Raw genomic sequence first — 15,034 nt, forward strand, 5'->3', positions numbered from 1 at the left:
ACGAGCAGGTGGGTCTCGCTGTCAGTAAGCTGCTGCCCCTCCACTTACTTTGTGGGGTGCATCATTTGCAAACATTTCACGTTACTGTGGGGTGCATCATTTGCAAACATTTCACGTTACTCTGCGTTATTCTGCAGACTCCACGAAATATAAAGTAGCCCTCTCATGTGCTCTAAATGTCTTACTTGTAAATGGCCTTCACAAAATAGTACAGGGCCCGTGTCTGCTCCTCGCAGGAAGCATTTAAGCACCTTGAAAGTAAGGACTGTTTTCAGTCTCTTTGTTAGGGTCCCACAGAGTGTTTTCTCCCATGCACTGGTGATGCCTGACAGAATTCCCAGTGAGGTAAGAGATTCTGGACTTGCTACCAGACCCAAACAAACCTCAGTAACAACTAAATACAAATTTACTTCTCTTTGTGGAAATGTAAATAATCTGTGTATGTGTGTCTGTGTGTGAGTGTATGTATATGTGAGTGTTCCCCCTCCCCCCCTCCCCTTCTCAGCAATCCTTGTGGAATCCATGATTTCACCGTAGAAACATTCGCCCTCTGGAAAACACCCAGCAGCTTTCTGGCCTTTCACATTATCCTAAAGCCAGGTCACCCTTCTTCTTTTCCACTTGCTGACAACACAGTTGTTCAGGGTCACACGCTCAGGATGGGCGTGTCTTCTTGATAAAAACTAATGGACATGTGGTTGTTCCATCAGCTTCTGACCTTGTTTCTATTTTCTAAAGTGTTCTCTAAGAGGATGCACGGGCTGGGCCCCTCAGCTCCCCCTCAGCATCCTGTAACCCTGTAAGTTCCCCATTTTCTCCAGACCCAGCAGACTTCTCCGAGCCGTAGATGACAAATCCAGAAGGACTTTGGAGATGGGCATCCATGAAGCAAAGCAGAGGAGGTGGGCGCTGGGCGTTCCTCTGCTGGCCCATGGAGAGTTGCTTGAACAGAGCAGTCCCCGGCGGGGGGGAGGGGGCGGGGAGGGGTACCAGATAGGGAGACCCAGCAAGACCAATGGGTGGGCAAACCCACTGTGGTGCTCTCATGGGTTCATCCCTTACCTGGTCAGCGTCCAGTCTTCTACTCTGCTTTTTGCCTGTTTTCACACAGGGCTCCCTTGCATATTTGTATTTCTTTAAAAAATGGATTTATTCTATCCGCTTTATGCCACCTGAGTGATTTTTCATTTAATGTAAGCTAGTACGCTATTTCTCATTTTGATGGGGATTTGTCTTTGGAATTAATTTCAATCATTTCTTCCTCTCTTCATATCTTTAGCAACTTGCAAACATTACTTCGAAAGACTAGTTTAAATGATTTATTGGATCTTTAAAAAACCATTAATATCTCTTCCTATGCCATAATTATTTTACTTCACAGGTTATAAAATTATACCTTTTCCTTATTTAGAAGTGAACAAAAAACCCCAGCGTCATTCTGTTTATGTGGTAAATAGAGGATTTTAAAAAAATGACCAGGATTAGCTGGTTGTGTCCACACACTTCAGTGGATTTTCATCAGCTTTTGCAAATACCCAAACAATACTATTATTTTTCTCTTACTTTAAACTCACCAGAGAAAAGATACAACCCTAGGCAGTTTTTCAGTTCACTTAGTCTTTCTATTCAGAAGGGTCTCACGAGAGTGTTGCCCGGAAGCCTTGACGTGGCAGCGAGGACCCCGACCCAGACCCTGGCGTTGCTCCGCCATGACATCCTTCTCTGCACGAGCATTCTGGAATGTCTGTGGGTGGGTGAACCGCCTTAGAAGGACAGCCTCCCGTGATTCCTAATCCCAGGGCTGCAACAGCGGGCAGAGCTGCCTGAGACAAAAAGGCTTTTCCCAGCTTTGTGTGAATCACCGCTCAGGCGTTTAAAACCATAGAGTCTGCTCTTTCAGCGCAAAGCACTTCTGTTAATATTAATGAAAAGTCACACATTCACCTCCAAGCCAGAAAGGATGCCTTCAATCTTTCCCCAGGATTCCTAGACTATAGGGAAAGCGTATCAGTCCTTTTCATAGCCGAGCGGAATGGAATAATGAAGCTTGGGGGAAGTCTAGCAACATTTAAAATAAAGCTTCCCATTTGTTGACAGTAGACAAATACTTGAGCGTCAGAACTTAATGTGAATGGCTCCATTTGGATTTTTGCAAGATCAAAGGGAGGTTTAGAAACCCGTTACAGATGCTCACCACTCATTTTCTCACTAATTCAAATCAAGTGTCTTATCAGTCAGAAAAGGAGAGGAGATAAGACATATTAGATGAAAGGAAGAGTAGCAACGTGATGGTCCTGTTTCTCATCTCTTAAGGGAGGCTGTTCCATCATTCCTGTGGGGCGAAACTACCTCTGATGTTGACTGGCTAAGTGCACCCAAAACGAAGCTTTTTCAGACTATTAGATCGATTAGCAATCCTTACAACCAAGAGTAATAGAAAGCATTCGACAATAGGGCAATATCATGTAGCACTGTTCTAAGAATCACCATTGTTATGGTTCAGTTTTCTGTGTCAGTCCACACGATGAATCCTATTCACTTTGCGAATTTGGGGGTAGTTCTTAACTTTGCTGAAAATATAGGAGACTACCTGCATAGTGGATGAGGCATGGGTTTGGGAGTTAGAACATGGGCTCATAGTTATTTAGTTATGTGGTAAATGCTTACTTGTGATGCACTCAGGTGCTCAGCCTCTTAGTGGCAATGGAATTGTGTGTATGGAACTGAATTTTGTGAGCTTTGGTATTGCAGATAGTCTGTCACATTTAGTCTGCCCAGCAATTTTTTGTAGGAACTCTCTGTCTTCTACCTAACGAGGTGGCAAATGCCCGACTTTCTCCATAGCATGGAGACGTGGACTGGGGCAATCTAAATACTCAATGTATTGGCCACGGTGATTAACGTGGGATGGATGGACACATGACCCCATCTGGGCCAATGTGGGAATGTGGCTGGAGTTCCCTGGAAAGAGGAATAAGTGAGCTATTCTCTAGGATCATAAGGTGTAAGGATGGTATTAACTGAATTTTCAGGTATGAACTCACCTAAGAATAAATTTTAACTCACAGAGAAAGAAGCCCACAGAGCTGGGAAGAGCCCACACGAGAGAGCTCTGACATGTTTTGAGTCACTGATTCTAAACTTAACCTGGATCCAGTTCTGGACATTTCAGTTATTTGGAATCAACTTTTTTTTTTTTTTAACCTTTTTGTGTTTCATTTTGTTTGGACTAGTTTGAGTCCTGACAAGAACATTTTGATTCTTTATTGGCAAAATTGGGATAATGCTTTTTCCCTTAAAAATTAGCTGTGATGATTGAATGAGGTAAGGTCGGTGAAAGTAAGCGACATACATTACCTATGGAACACATCACTCACCATAGGTGAAGGACTTGGAAAGACCCACTAGCCTTGAGATGGGGAAGTTAAGGGAGTGACAACCTTGCTGCGTCTCTCAGATACTCGAGTGAGATTATCAGCTTTTAAACTGAATCTTGGTCTTCTGCTCAGAGGTATCATTACTATTCCAAGTGAATTATGTTTATAATTTATACTAACAGGAAAGGAATAAAAATCCCGCAGCCACTGGTATCCATTCCTTTAACAGCTATTTGAGTGTTTCTGTGTCTCAGGTACTGTTTTATGTGCTGGTGCTGGGGAGATAGCAGGGGGAATGTGTGAATCAGCTTCTGCCCCCATCATGACTGCATTTCCGTATAGATGCAGGATTGTACCCAGGAACATACTCCAAATGGGAGTCAGCATTTGGCTCCTGGAAACATGACTAAGGATTACAGTCTTGTTGCTTGGCTGCTCATGTTCCTGGTTAGGAGCACCAGGATGTTACACAACAGACGATTTGATTCCTTTCTTCAGTTAATTATTTGTCCAGGAGATCCAGGTCTGCCCTGACTCTCTTTTCACTAAAACTGAAAAATGGAAAAGACAGTTTTTACAGAGGATCTCAGTATGCATGAATGAGGCATCCACAGATGCAGAGTAAGACAATGAATATTGACCCTTCAGCAGTGCCCCGCCCACATTGCCAGATGGCCTCACGGACGGACCAGGTGTGTTTGCTCAACCTTACGCTCCCAGGAAATATCTTGGTTGGAATCATGAAAAATAAACTTCTACTGATTTATCTAAAGCTTAAATCTTCACTTTAGGGGTTGTGTCGAATTTGGTTTTAACTGTGTTTTAGTCATCCTAGTGTTAGGTACAAAATGCAATGTTCAAAAATAGTGTTGTCTGTTGGGTGGGAGGAGCTCGAGCTTTGGAATCAATCAGATTAATTTGAGTCCTGGCTCTGTCACTTAGCATTTGGCAAATAAGCTTTCTTAATCCATTTCTAAGTCCACGGAATTCTCAGCTGAACTCATGCTACAAATTTCCATGCAGTTGTTTTTCATTTAGTCTAATCATCTTACACCTACAGCCAGAGGTCATGCTCAGAATGCCACAAGCTGATGGAAAGAGGTAGGGGATCTACAAAATTGTTATAGGGGTTCACAGAATCTGAGATACTTCAAATCTTGCCAATAAACAAAAATAGTATGTTGTTATTTTTCAAGTATCAAAAGATAATTTTGAATTAGTAATAAAACAAATCTTCTTGAGAAATACTGCCTAATTCAAAAAAGCTTTTTGCAACTTCCTTCCTCTTTCTTTCTTCCTTTCCTTCTTCCTTCCCTTCTTTCTTTCTCTCTTTCTTTAAGATTTTATTTATTTATTTGACAGAGAGAGACAGTGGAGAGTGGGAACACAAGCAGGAGGAGTGGGATGGGAGGGGAGAAGCAGGCTTCCCCCTGAGCAGGGAGTCGGACGTGGGACTAGATTCCAGCACCCTGGGATCATGACCTAAGCTGAAGGCAGACACTTAATGACTGTGCCACCCAGGCACCACCAACTGTTTCTTTCAATTGGTGGATTTTAAATGCACAAATAATATCATATATGACTTATTAGAGTTTTTAAAATTCAAAAGGAGATCTCTAAACAAGTTAGGAATATTTTATTTATTTATTTATTTTTTATTTAAATTCAGTTAGCTAACATATAGAACATTATTAATTTCAGATGTGGAGGTCAGTGATTCATCAGTTGCATATAACACCCAGTGCTTGTCACATCACGTGTCTTCCTTAATGCCTATCCATCACCCCGTTACCCCATTCCCCAACCCACCTCCCCTCCAGCAACCCTCAGTCTCCTTCCCATAGCTAATAGTCTCTCATGGTTTTTCTTTCTCTCTGACTTCTTTCCTTTCTGTTTTTCCTTCCCTTCCCCTATAATCATTTGTTCTGCTTCTTATGTTCCACATATGAGTGAAACCATATGAAAGTTGTCTTTCTCTGATTGACTTATTTCGCTCAGCATAATACCCTCCAGTTCCATCCACGTTGATATAAATGATAAGATTTCATCTTTTCTGATGGCTGAGTAATATTCCATTGTGTGTGTATATATACACACACCATTCATCTGTGGAGGACATCTGTAGTTCCTTCTCCTTTTTTCCTCTCACCTTTCTTTCTCTCCAACTAAGGATCTCTAATTTCTGTGTCCTAAACCACTATTGGTTAATGTTATAAAAATAGCCCCCCTGCAAAAAAAGATTTTGGCCATTGCTTCTTCTCTTGGAGTTTCTTTCAAAGAAAGAAACTTCTTTCTTTTTTACATACTTCCCTGCTGAAGTATGTAAATTGTACAAACACTTCCATCCCGTGCCCCTGAAATGTCGGTTTTTAAGTGTTTTTTTAATCCTCTCAGCCAAGGTTCTCTGTGAGGGTTCACAGTGCACATCTCATCATACATATATATATGTTTTGTTTGTATATACTGAATATAATATATATAATAATAAATATAATAAATAAATATAATAAGTAACAAATGTGTGTATATATTCACCTCCACAGATTTCAGGGGGCCATGCACCCTAAGATCCTTCCTGCCACAGCCTGAAAAGGAGACTGTATAAAGTCACATTTACTCAGTTCCAATCCACTCATGATTCCAGTGTCTTCTCTCTATCTCCAAACAAACTGCTGAAAAATCACTGCTAAGTTCTCAGGCTTTGAGTCTCTCTTTATTTTACTTTTATTGTGGGCAATAATTTTGTAAATTTAAAATTTCCAAGAAGCTAAAATAAAGGTAACAGAATTAAGAATACCTACTTTCTTGCCACCCAGAGTTAAATATTTTAAGAAAGCTGTCATATCTGCATTCTCTGCTTGCTAAAGATGTGAAACATAATGTGAAGCTAACATCTTCTTTGACCACTATGGCCAGTCCCACCACCTGACCCTTTTTTCCAAGGCAATCACTATGATTAGTGTGTTACTTCCCAGTTCATCGAAATGCACACATATATATGATTACATAATATTATTTTTGCATGTTTTTATTAATGCATCTATTATGTTAGTATCATTTTATCTCACTTTTTAAAAATCCGATACTGTGTTTCTCCTGTCTCTGCATGCTGTAGAGTGTTTGATCTTAAGCCTGTATCTTTTATTTGTTCCCAACTTGGTGGCCATCTAGATTACTTCTCTCTAAAGATGTCAGAAATATACCTCTTTGTAACACTAGGAGACCTTTTTTAATACTTCTTAAAGGATTTTTAAAAAAGACTTATTTAGAGAGAAAGAGTGCAAGAAGGGGAGGGGTATGGGGGGGAGGAGAGAGAGAGAGAGAGAGAGAGAGAGAGAGAGAATATCTCCAAGCAAACTCCCAGCTGAGTGGGAGTCTAATGCATGTCTTAGCCCCAGGACTCTGAGATCATGGCTTGAGCCCAAACTAAGAGTCCAGTGCTCAGCCCACTGAACCACCCAGGTGCCCCTAACATAAAGCATTTGTAAATTTTGTACTATAGGAAAGATTGTGGCACAGTGTTAAAACCTTAGACTTCCCGCTGTAGTAGAGTTATATTGATGCCAAAATTCTTACCTTCTTATCATCGATAGCATTGCTTTGTTTTGCCAAGTTCTCAAAATTTCTTTCTTTTTCATCCCCCTCAGTTATCTGCATCCTTCCACCTGTCTCCTTTCCCCTCTCATAGATCTACTCATAAGCCAATATCCCATCCCATTAATGCTTTACCCAGTGTGGCTGCTCCAATGAGGTACTGTCTGTATATACGGCCTTCCTGGGACACTTTCCTTAGAACTAGCAAAAATAAGTCCAATGAAAAAAAAATCACAGAGAAAGATCTATTCTTTAAAATGTCAGCTATCGGGGCACCTGGGTGGCTCAGTGGGTTAAAGCCTCTGCCTTCGGCTCAGGTCATGATCCCAGGGTCCTGGGATTGAGCCCCGCATCGGGCTCTCTGCTCATCAGGGAGCCTGCTTCCCTTCCTCTCTCTCTGCCTGCCTCTCTGCCTACTTGTGATCTCTGTCTGTCCAATAAATAAAAAATAAAATCTTAAAAAAAATAAAATAAAATGTCAGCTATCAGGCTGATATGAATGACTCAGATTTAGGAAGTGACAAGGAATGTATTGTCATTTTTGAAACAGGAATTACTAATCTTTAACCTTGACCAGCCGGATCATCACAGGTAAGATTCCTAGTCAGTCTATAAACAAGAGCAGCAGGAAGACTACTCAGTACAATGCATATTCACTCATACACATATCAGATCTCATCAGTGAATATTTTATGGTAGTAGCCAAGTAATTAAATATTTGAAGGAGCAAAAGGGTCAAGTGACAGGGTGAGGAGGAGAGAGAAAGTCTTAGGTGCTATGTCCCAGAATTTGATGGGATTAAAACTCTTAGATGTAAAAAGACAAAGTATTGTATTATGACATATGAGGACTTTCATATTTCACTTCTCTAATTACACGTGGTTCTTGAGGTGGAAACTGAGGCCTGAACTGAGGCCACACAGGTCTTACCAGTGGCAGGATGACATTGAATGCATATGAGCCGCTCCAAGTTCAGGGCTCTCCCCCATTGCATGACAGCATGGGCTGTAGCGTTTGTCTCAAAGGATAAATACTTCACGTCTCTACTCATGTTGTAACTGCTAAATGTCACCACAAGGGACAGGCACACTTGGCTTAGACATTGTAATGGTTTAGAAAGAGTTTGAACTTGCAGTTAGAATCATCATGGTCTCTAATTAGCCGTGTGGCCTGCCTCAGGTATTCCCCCATCCTTATCCATAAAGTGAGCTAGTATCACTCACGTGAAACTCTGAGATTTCACCATTGTCAAACATCAGCATCCTTTCTTCTGCTTTTTTCTCTTTAGGGCTCCAACAAGTAGCCAATATAGGTGCTGAAGTTTCAGGCATAAAAACCAGTGTCGTTTAGAAAAGTTGTGATTGGGTGAATGAATGAAAACTCTATAGGATAATTTTAAAAATTCAGATATATTAATTGCAAAGAATACATTTCCACAAATAATATGTCTTTTAGAGATGCTTTGCTAGATGGAAAACGTGATTTGTGATTATTAGTATAATCCTGGAAATAAATATCTGTGTATGCTGTTTAAATAAATTTAAGTGTGGGTTGCATTTGCACTATTAGTTCCCAAGAGAGCATAAAGTAATAGCTCATGCAGAACTTCTACTTCTGCCCATGAAGAATCAGATGCTTCGGATATTGCTCTCCTTCCATGAAACCTAGAAAATGGGACTGTGACCCCAAGAGAAGGAAAACAATGGACTGAGCCTTATAGTTGCCCCAGGTTACTGCTGGGGGCCAATCTCCAGGCCATGGCACAGGACAGAGAACACAAGTGGGGCTGGTGGATTGCTGACTGGGAGACACAGCAAGTAGTCACAGTTGGTAGTCAGAGTACAGAGGGGGCGCCGCACAGACAGAGAGCTCTGGAGATCTATAGAGGGTTCTCCCTGTGTCTGCACGTGCAAGTGGGGGTGGATCTTCTTAAGCCAGGAAGAGAGCCACCAGAAGGCGTGGGCTAAATGATTCCCAGAGCTCACATGGGTTTTTGGGGGGGAAGTTTGGCTTCTCACCAGTTTTGGTGAAGAAACCTGGTATGACATGGGGTTTGGGACAGAATCCTCACAAAGGTCGTAATATTGTTTCCAGGCAATCTAGCTCTAAAGCAGGTGCTCTGAGCCTACCCTGATAAAGCTTAAGCAAGCCTTGAAGAGATCAAAATGATATGCAAGTAAAATTCCATAAGGAAGCCAAATACTAAAGGAAAACAATAAAATCCAACACCCACTGACATGAAATTCACAATGACCAGGAAATGATTTAAAAACATCAGTCTGCTTGCAAATAAGTAGGAAAAAATATGCCTGACAACCAGGAGAAAGATCCATCATTATAAAAGAACCCCAAACCATCAGAGATAAAGGAATTGGGAGATGAGGATCCTAAGACGATGTTTATAAATCTCAAGTATGCTCAAGGATGTAAAAGAAAACATGAAAAAGATGAGGAAGGAAATGGTAGATATGATAAAGAACGAAATGAAACTGAGAGGTGAAAAATACAATATCCACAAAGACAAACAGACTGAATGAGATTAACATGAGATTAGACACTGCAGAAGATCAATGAACTTGAAGACAAAGCAATAGAAAGGTTCCAGAATAAAGTGTGTGTGAGAGAGAAAAGGACTGGATAAAATGAACAAAATCTCTGTGAACTATGATAAAATATCAAGCAGTCTGACGTATTTTTTTTTCAAGATTTTATCCATTTATTTGAGAGAGAGAGAGAGCGCATGAGCAGGGGGAGGGGCAGAGGGAGAAGAAGACTCCCCACTGAGCAGGGAGCCCAATGTATCACTTGATCCCAAGACTCTGGGATCATGACCTGAGCCAAAGGCAGACGCTTAACCAAATGAGCCACCCAGGTGCCCCATTCTGATGTATGTTTAATCAGAGTCTCAGAGTAAGAGGAAAAAGAGAGGATGGTATAGAGTAATTTTTTAGAATCCAAGAAAATCCACAAATCTCAGGAAAAATAAAAATAGAGAAAACCATGGTGTGTCAGTCAGTGTCCAATTAGAAGAGGGAAACCACATGTAATTTGAAAGGAAATTTGAAAGGTAATTTGAAAGGAAATTTGAAAGGTAATTTGAAAGGAAAAGGAATTTGCAAGGGAACGTTTAATATTAAGAATTATTAACTTAATAGGGGATTAACATAATGAATGATTCACGAGTAAGAAATAAAGAGGATTCTAAGGAATACAGGATCTGCGGTGTAAGGAGTAGCTGCTACCCCTAGGGCTGAGGTAGGGAGCTCTAGGAAGATACCCTCCAGGGCTGAGATTCAGATCTCAGTGCAGAGGTGCAGCTGTGTCTCACTGATAGCAGAGAAGTCATGGTGGTGCCATGCTGTGGAACTTGCTGGAAATGTGCCCTCTGGAACTTGCTAACATTCCATACCCTAGGGCACCTGGGAAAGCTGTTCACAGGGACGTGTTTCACTGAAGGCATTCCGCTACAAAACCACCTGAGTAGGGTGCCAGGAGAAGTTGCTGGCAATGGACTGCTGTTGGCTGTGTGCACTGCAGAGTCCTGCCAAACAAGCGCACCAGAACCCAATGGAAAGCCCCTTCCTTCTGTAGTGTCTTTCCCAGCATCCTTTATTGACAAAACTTACAGCCATTGGCAAAGGAAAAAAATAGACAAAGTGTCCAGATCCTTTCCTTTTTTTTGCTGAATAGACAGTGAAAAATGACCTTGGAGCTGAGAGACAATAAATTGATAACTGGCACAGTCCACCACTTGACTACCGAGTTTCCATATGCACTCTTCTACACACATTTGAGCTTTCGTACATCATCAGAACGACTCTATCTTTGCACCTAATAAGATACATCCATCCATTTGACATGTAAAAGTTCCTCTCCTTTCCCCAAAAGGAGAAGTCTCGCAGTCCCAATAATCATTGTATCCATTACTGGTTGTCTTAATTCCTCCTCACATTTAGCTAGACTGTTATATTGCTTAAAAACAAATCTAAATGAAATTTCTAATAACATATATAAAATAGGAATGGGAAGAAAGAAGTTGGTGGCTAGAGTAGACAAATATATGCACATAACAAAGAGGAAATATGTAAAGCTCCCATAGACATTACTTCTGTTGTTGGTTTCAAGCTTATTGTTGGCTGTGTTTTCTTCCATGGCCTTGTATCTCCCTTGCTCTCAGCCAGAATCTCAGCTTCCCTGGTGGAGTGAGCCAAATGTTCTTCCTGAATGGCCTGAGTCCTCACCCATTCTGTTTTTTGCTGTATTTTCTAAGTCACTTTTACTACAAGCATGGAAGTACCAAGAGACATCCCCGAGGATCCCCTGGATTATTGACCTAGTTTTCTTAGCCTCCACTGTCAGGCAGCAATTCAATATTCCTTTGGTAACTGGGAATAATCACTTCAATTAGTAGGCCAACCTGTGTATTTTTTTTTTTTTTTAACCTGTTGTCTCGGTGGTGTAAGAAGCCCCAAATGGCCAGGTAGAAGTTTTAGTGACATCATTGTTGCCTTCCTGACAGAAGCATTTTCCCCTTGAGAACCTTTGCCAGAATTCTATACCCAGCAAAATAGTCTTCAACAATAAAGGCAAAATAAAGACTTTTTTCAGACCAACAAAAACCGAGAGTCATTTATTATTTGTTCTTCTGTATATGTTATTTAAATAAATCTAACCTTTATTCACTAGCTTCTTTTAAAGTTGTATATTTGTTTTGATTTTTTTTTTCAGTTTCCATATAAGTATACATGTGTATTTCTTTTATATATTCCTGCTTAGTATTCATTGGGTTATCTGTCATGAGTTCTGGAAAATGTTTAGCCATTGGTTTTTTGAATATTGCTTCTGCCTCATTTTTTCTGTTCTCTCCTGAGTCTCCAACTAAGTCTATGATAGACCTTTTTCTTACTTAGATATGCTGTTCACTTTTGTGTATCTTACATTTAAAAAAAAATATTTTCTATCTTTTCATTTCTTTGTGTTTCATTCAGCTAATTTCTTCTATCTTCTGGTTCAATAGCTCTCGCTTCAGCTGGTTATAATCTGATAAACCCATCCACTGAGTGGTTAATTTTTCAGTTTTATTATTTCTACTTGGTTTTTCTCCAAATCATCTATATCATTGTTTAATAGTTCCCATTTTGGTGTTGATAATTTTAACCTTGGCTTTATATACTAGTTGTTTCATAGTCTATAGTCTGATAACTCCCCTATCTACAATTCTTGTGGATCTATTTCAGTTTTCTATTATTTCTGCTGATTTTTGTTCATGCTTAGTTGTCCTTGACTCTGTTGGACACTAAAGTTATGGAATAATTTGGGGCCCTAGATGATAAAATCTTGTCTTGAATATCTATAGGATCTTCATAAATTATAAAATTCTGCAGTATTGGGACACCTGGGGGCTCAGTAATTTAAGTGGCTGACTGTTGGTTTGGCTCAGCTCATGATCTCAGGGTCCTGGGATGGAGCCCATGTTAGGCTTTGAGCTCAGTGAGGAGCCTACCAGGGGATTCTCTCTCTCCCTCTCCTTCTAACCCTCTCCCTGCTCTTTCTCTGTCTCAAACAGTAAATAAATGTTTAAAAAAAAATTCTGTGGTATCTATCTGAATTGATTAGTGGGCTGCAAATTGAGATTCCATTGTGTTGTTGAGAAATAGATGTGGAGGGGAGACAAGACGGTGGGGAAGTAGGAGGAGGTGCTGTTTCAACCTGTACCCTAAAGTGAGCTGAATAGCTACCAAAGAACTCTGATCACCCAGGAAATCAGCCTGAGATCAGAATTATACACTTCTGGATCTCTACGGGGGCAGAAGATGCCAGCGGGCAGGTAAAGCAGAGTGGGAACATCGGCCTGATATCGGAAGATAAACAAAAGGGGGAGGGAGCCACCAGAAGCCACCCACTGGAAAGTAATACCCCAGAACTAGAGTGCCCTGTGACTGGGGACCAGCAGTAACTTCGTGGGGAGAAATTATGGGAATCAGGGCAGTTAGGGACAGGGGCTTAATTCCGCCGACCCAGGACAGTCACCGCTGGTGCTGAGCCAGAGCGAGTCTGGCGAAGAAGCCAGGTCTTGGTCCCAGAGTTGCTGGCGAGCCTGAGAGTGTCTGGGTGGTGGCTCCCATGAGGGTGAGGGAGCCTCGCCAGCTGGTAGAACCACAGCGTTTTGCACTCTCCACATGCGTGCTGTGCTACCAGAGCCTGAGTTGCTCCCCACACCCCTCACCTGAGAGAGGTGTGTGCAGGCGCCAGCCAGCACTCTCTCTGACCCCAGAGACCCAGAGAGTCTGAGCACTCCCAGCCCGGGCCAGCGGGAAAAATCTCAGGGCGCTATCCCTGCTTGGGACCTCTCTGGTGGTCTGGAGCTGCCCAGACAGCCGCAGCTATGGTGGTTTTGGGTACAAGCAGGAGTTCCTGTGACCCCAGAGACCGTGACTGGGAATGTGCTCTGCCAGTGGCCAAGGGGGAATTTATGTGCTCTGGAGCACCCAGAGGGGAACAGACTGAGGCTTCTCTCTGAGAGGGAGGTCTGGGTGCAGTTTGCTTTCCTCTAAACCTCCAAAAACCATCAAAAGCTGCCAAGGGGAGAGAAAACAAACAAACAAGTTAAAAAAAAAACTTCCCGAGAACAAAAATCTGAAAAACCGGTTTCCTCAGAGCCCAACCCCTTGATGGGGGCAGGAGGACTTAACTCCAGCAAGACTCCCTGAAAACCCATGCAGCAGGCCCCTCCCCCAAAAAGCCAGCCCCCCCCCCCTCAAAAGACAAGAGGACAACCGCCACTACTTCATAGATACAACTTTTATTTTTAATTCATTCCCACTATTCTGGTTCATATAAAAAATATATATATATATATATATATATGTATATATAACTTTTTAACCTATTTACCATCAAGTGAGATGTCTAGTACATCAAATTCCATAATAACCTTTTTTTTAAAGGTTTATTTTATTTTATTTTATTTATTTGACAGAGAGAGAAAAATCACAAGTAGGCAGAGAGGCAGGCGGGGAAGCAGGCTCCCGGCTGAGCAGAGAGACCAATGCGGGGCTCGATCCCAGGACCCTGAGATCATGACCCGAGCCAAAGGCAGAGGCTTAACCCACTGAGCCACCCAGGTGCCCCCATAATAACCTTTTAACCTGAACTTTTTGATACATATAACTGTTTTTCTTTTGTTTTTCTATTTTTAAAATTTTAAAATTTTATTTTATTTTATTTTAGTCTTTTTTTTTTTATATTCATATAGAGTTAAGCTTCAAGGTAATCCCCTTTCCCCAATCAATGCTACCCTATATGTAAACCAGTTTTTAATCCTCCTTTATCTTAGGAAATTTGAGTCCTTTAACAAAGATATCAAGATACATCCAGGAAGAATCAAAATAACCTTCCTCACCCACACTGAGAATTTATAACCACTCCCCCATCTTTTTCTTCTGCCAGTGTTTCTGTGTATTTGTTTTTGTCTTGGTAGTATATAAATCTTATACTTGGGGTTCTTTTTGATGAGGTTCTCTTTGTTTGTTTGTTTGTTTTTATATATTTATTTATTTTTCCCTTGTCATCTACTTTTGTCGGTCTTTTTGTTTGTCTGTTTTTGTTTGTATATTTCATAAATCTTACGTTGGGGTCCATTTGGGCTGGGCCTTCTCTTTCATTTTATCTTTCTTTTTTTTCCTGTCTCTCTCTCTTTCTCTCTTTTTTTCTTTTTTCTTTCTTATGGGTGGGGACTCTTGATTGCTCAGAGGGGTTCCAGGGTGCACCTTGCCTGCACCATGGTCGATACATTCAGCTACGCATCCGTTCAGCCATCTCTCACCAAAGTGACTAGGAGGAAGAATGCCCAACAGAAGAAAAATTCAGAGACTGGGCCTTCTGCAACAGAGCTAATGGCTATCAACATAGACAATATGTCAGAAAGGTAATTCAGGCTAACAATCATCCAGGCAAGAGCTAGGTTGGAGAAAGCCATGGATGACAAAATGGAATTGATTAGGGCAGAAGTGAAAGTCACCAGGGATGATGTTCACAATGTTCTCAATGAGTTCCAATCTAAT

The sequence above is a fragment of the Martes martes genome, assembly GCF_963455335.1.
Source record: "Martes martes genome assembly, chromosome: 4".
Classification (NCBI taxonomy): domain Eukaryota; kingdom Metazoa; phylum Chordata; class Mammalia; order Carnivora; family Mustelidae; genus Martes; species Martes martes.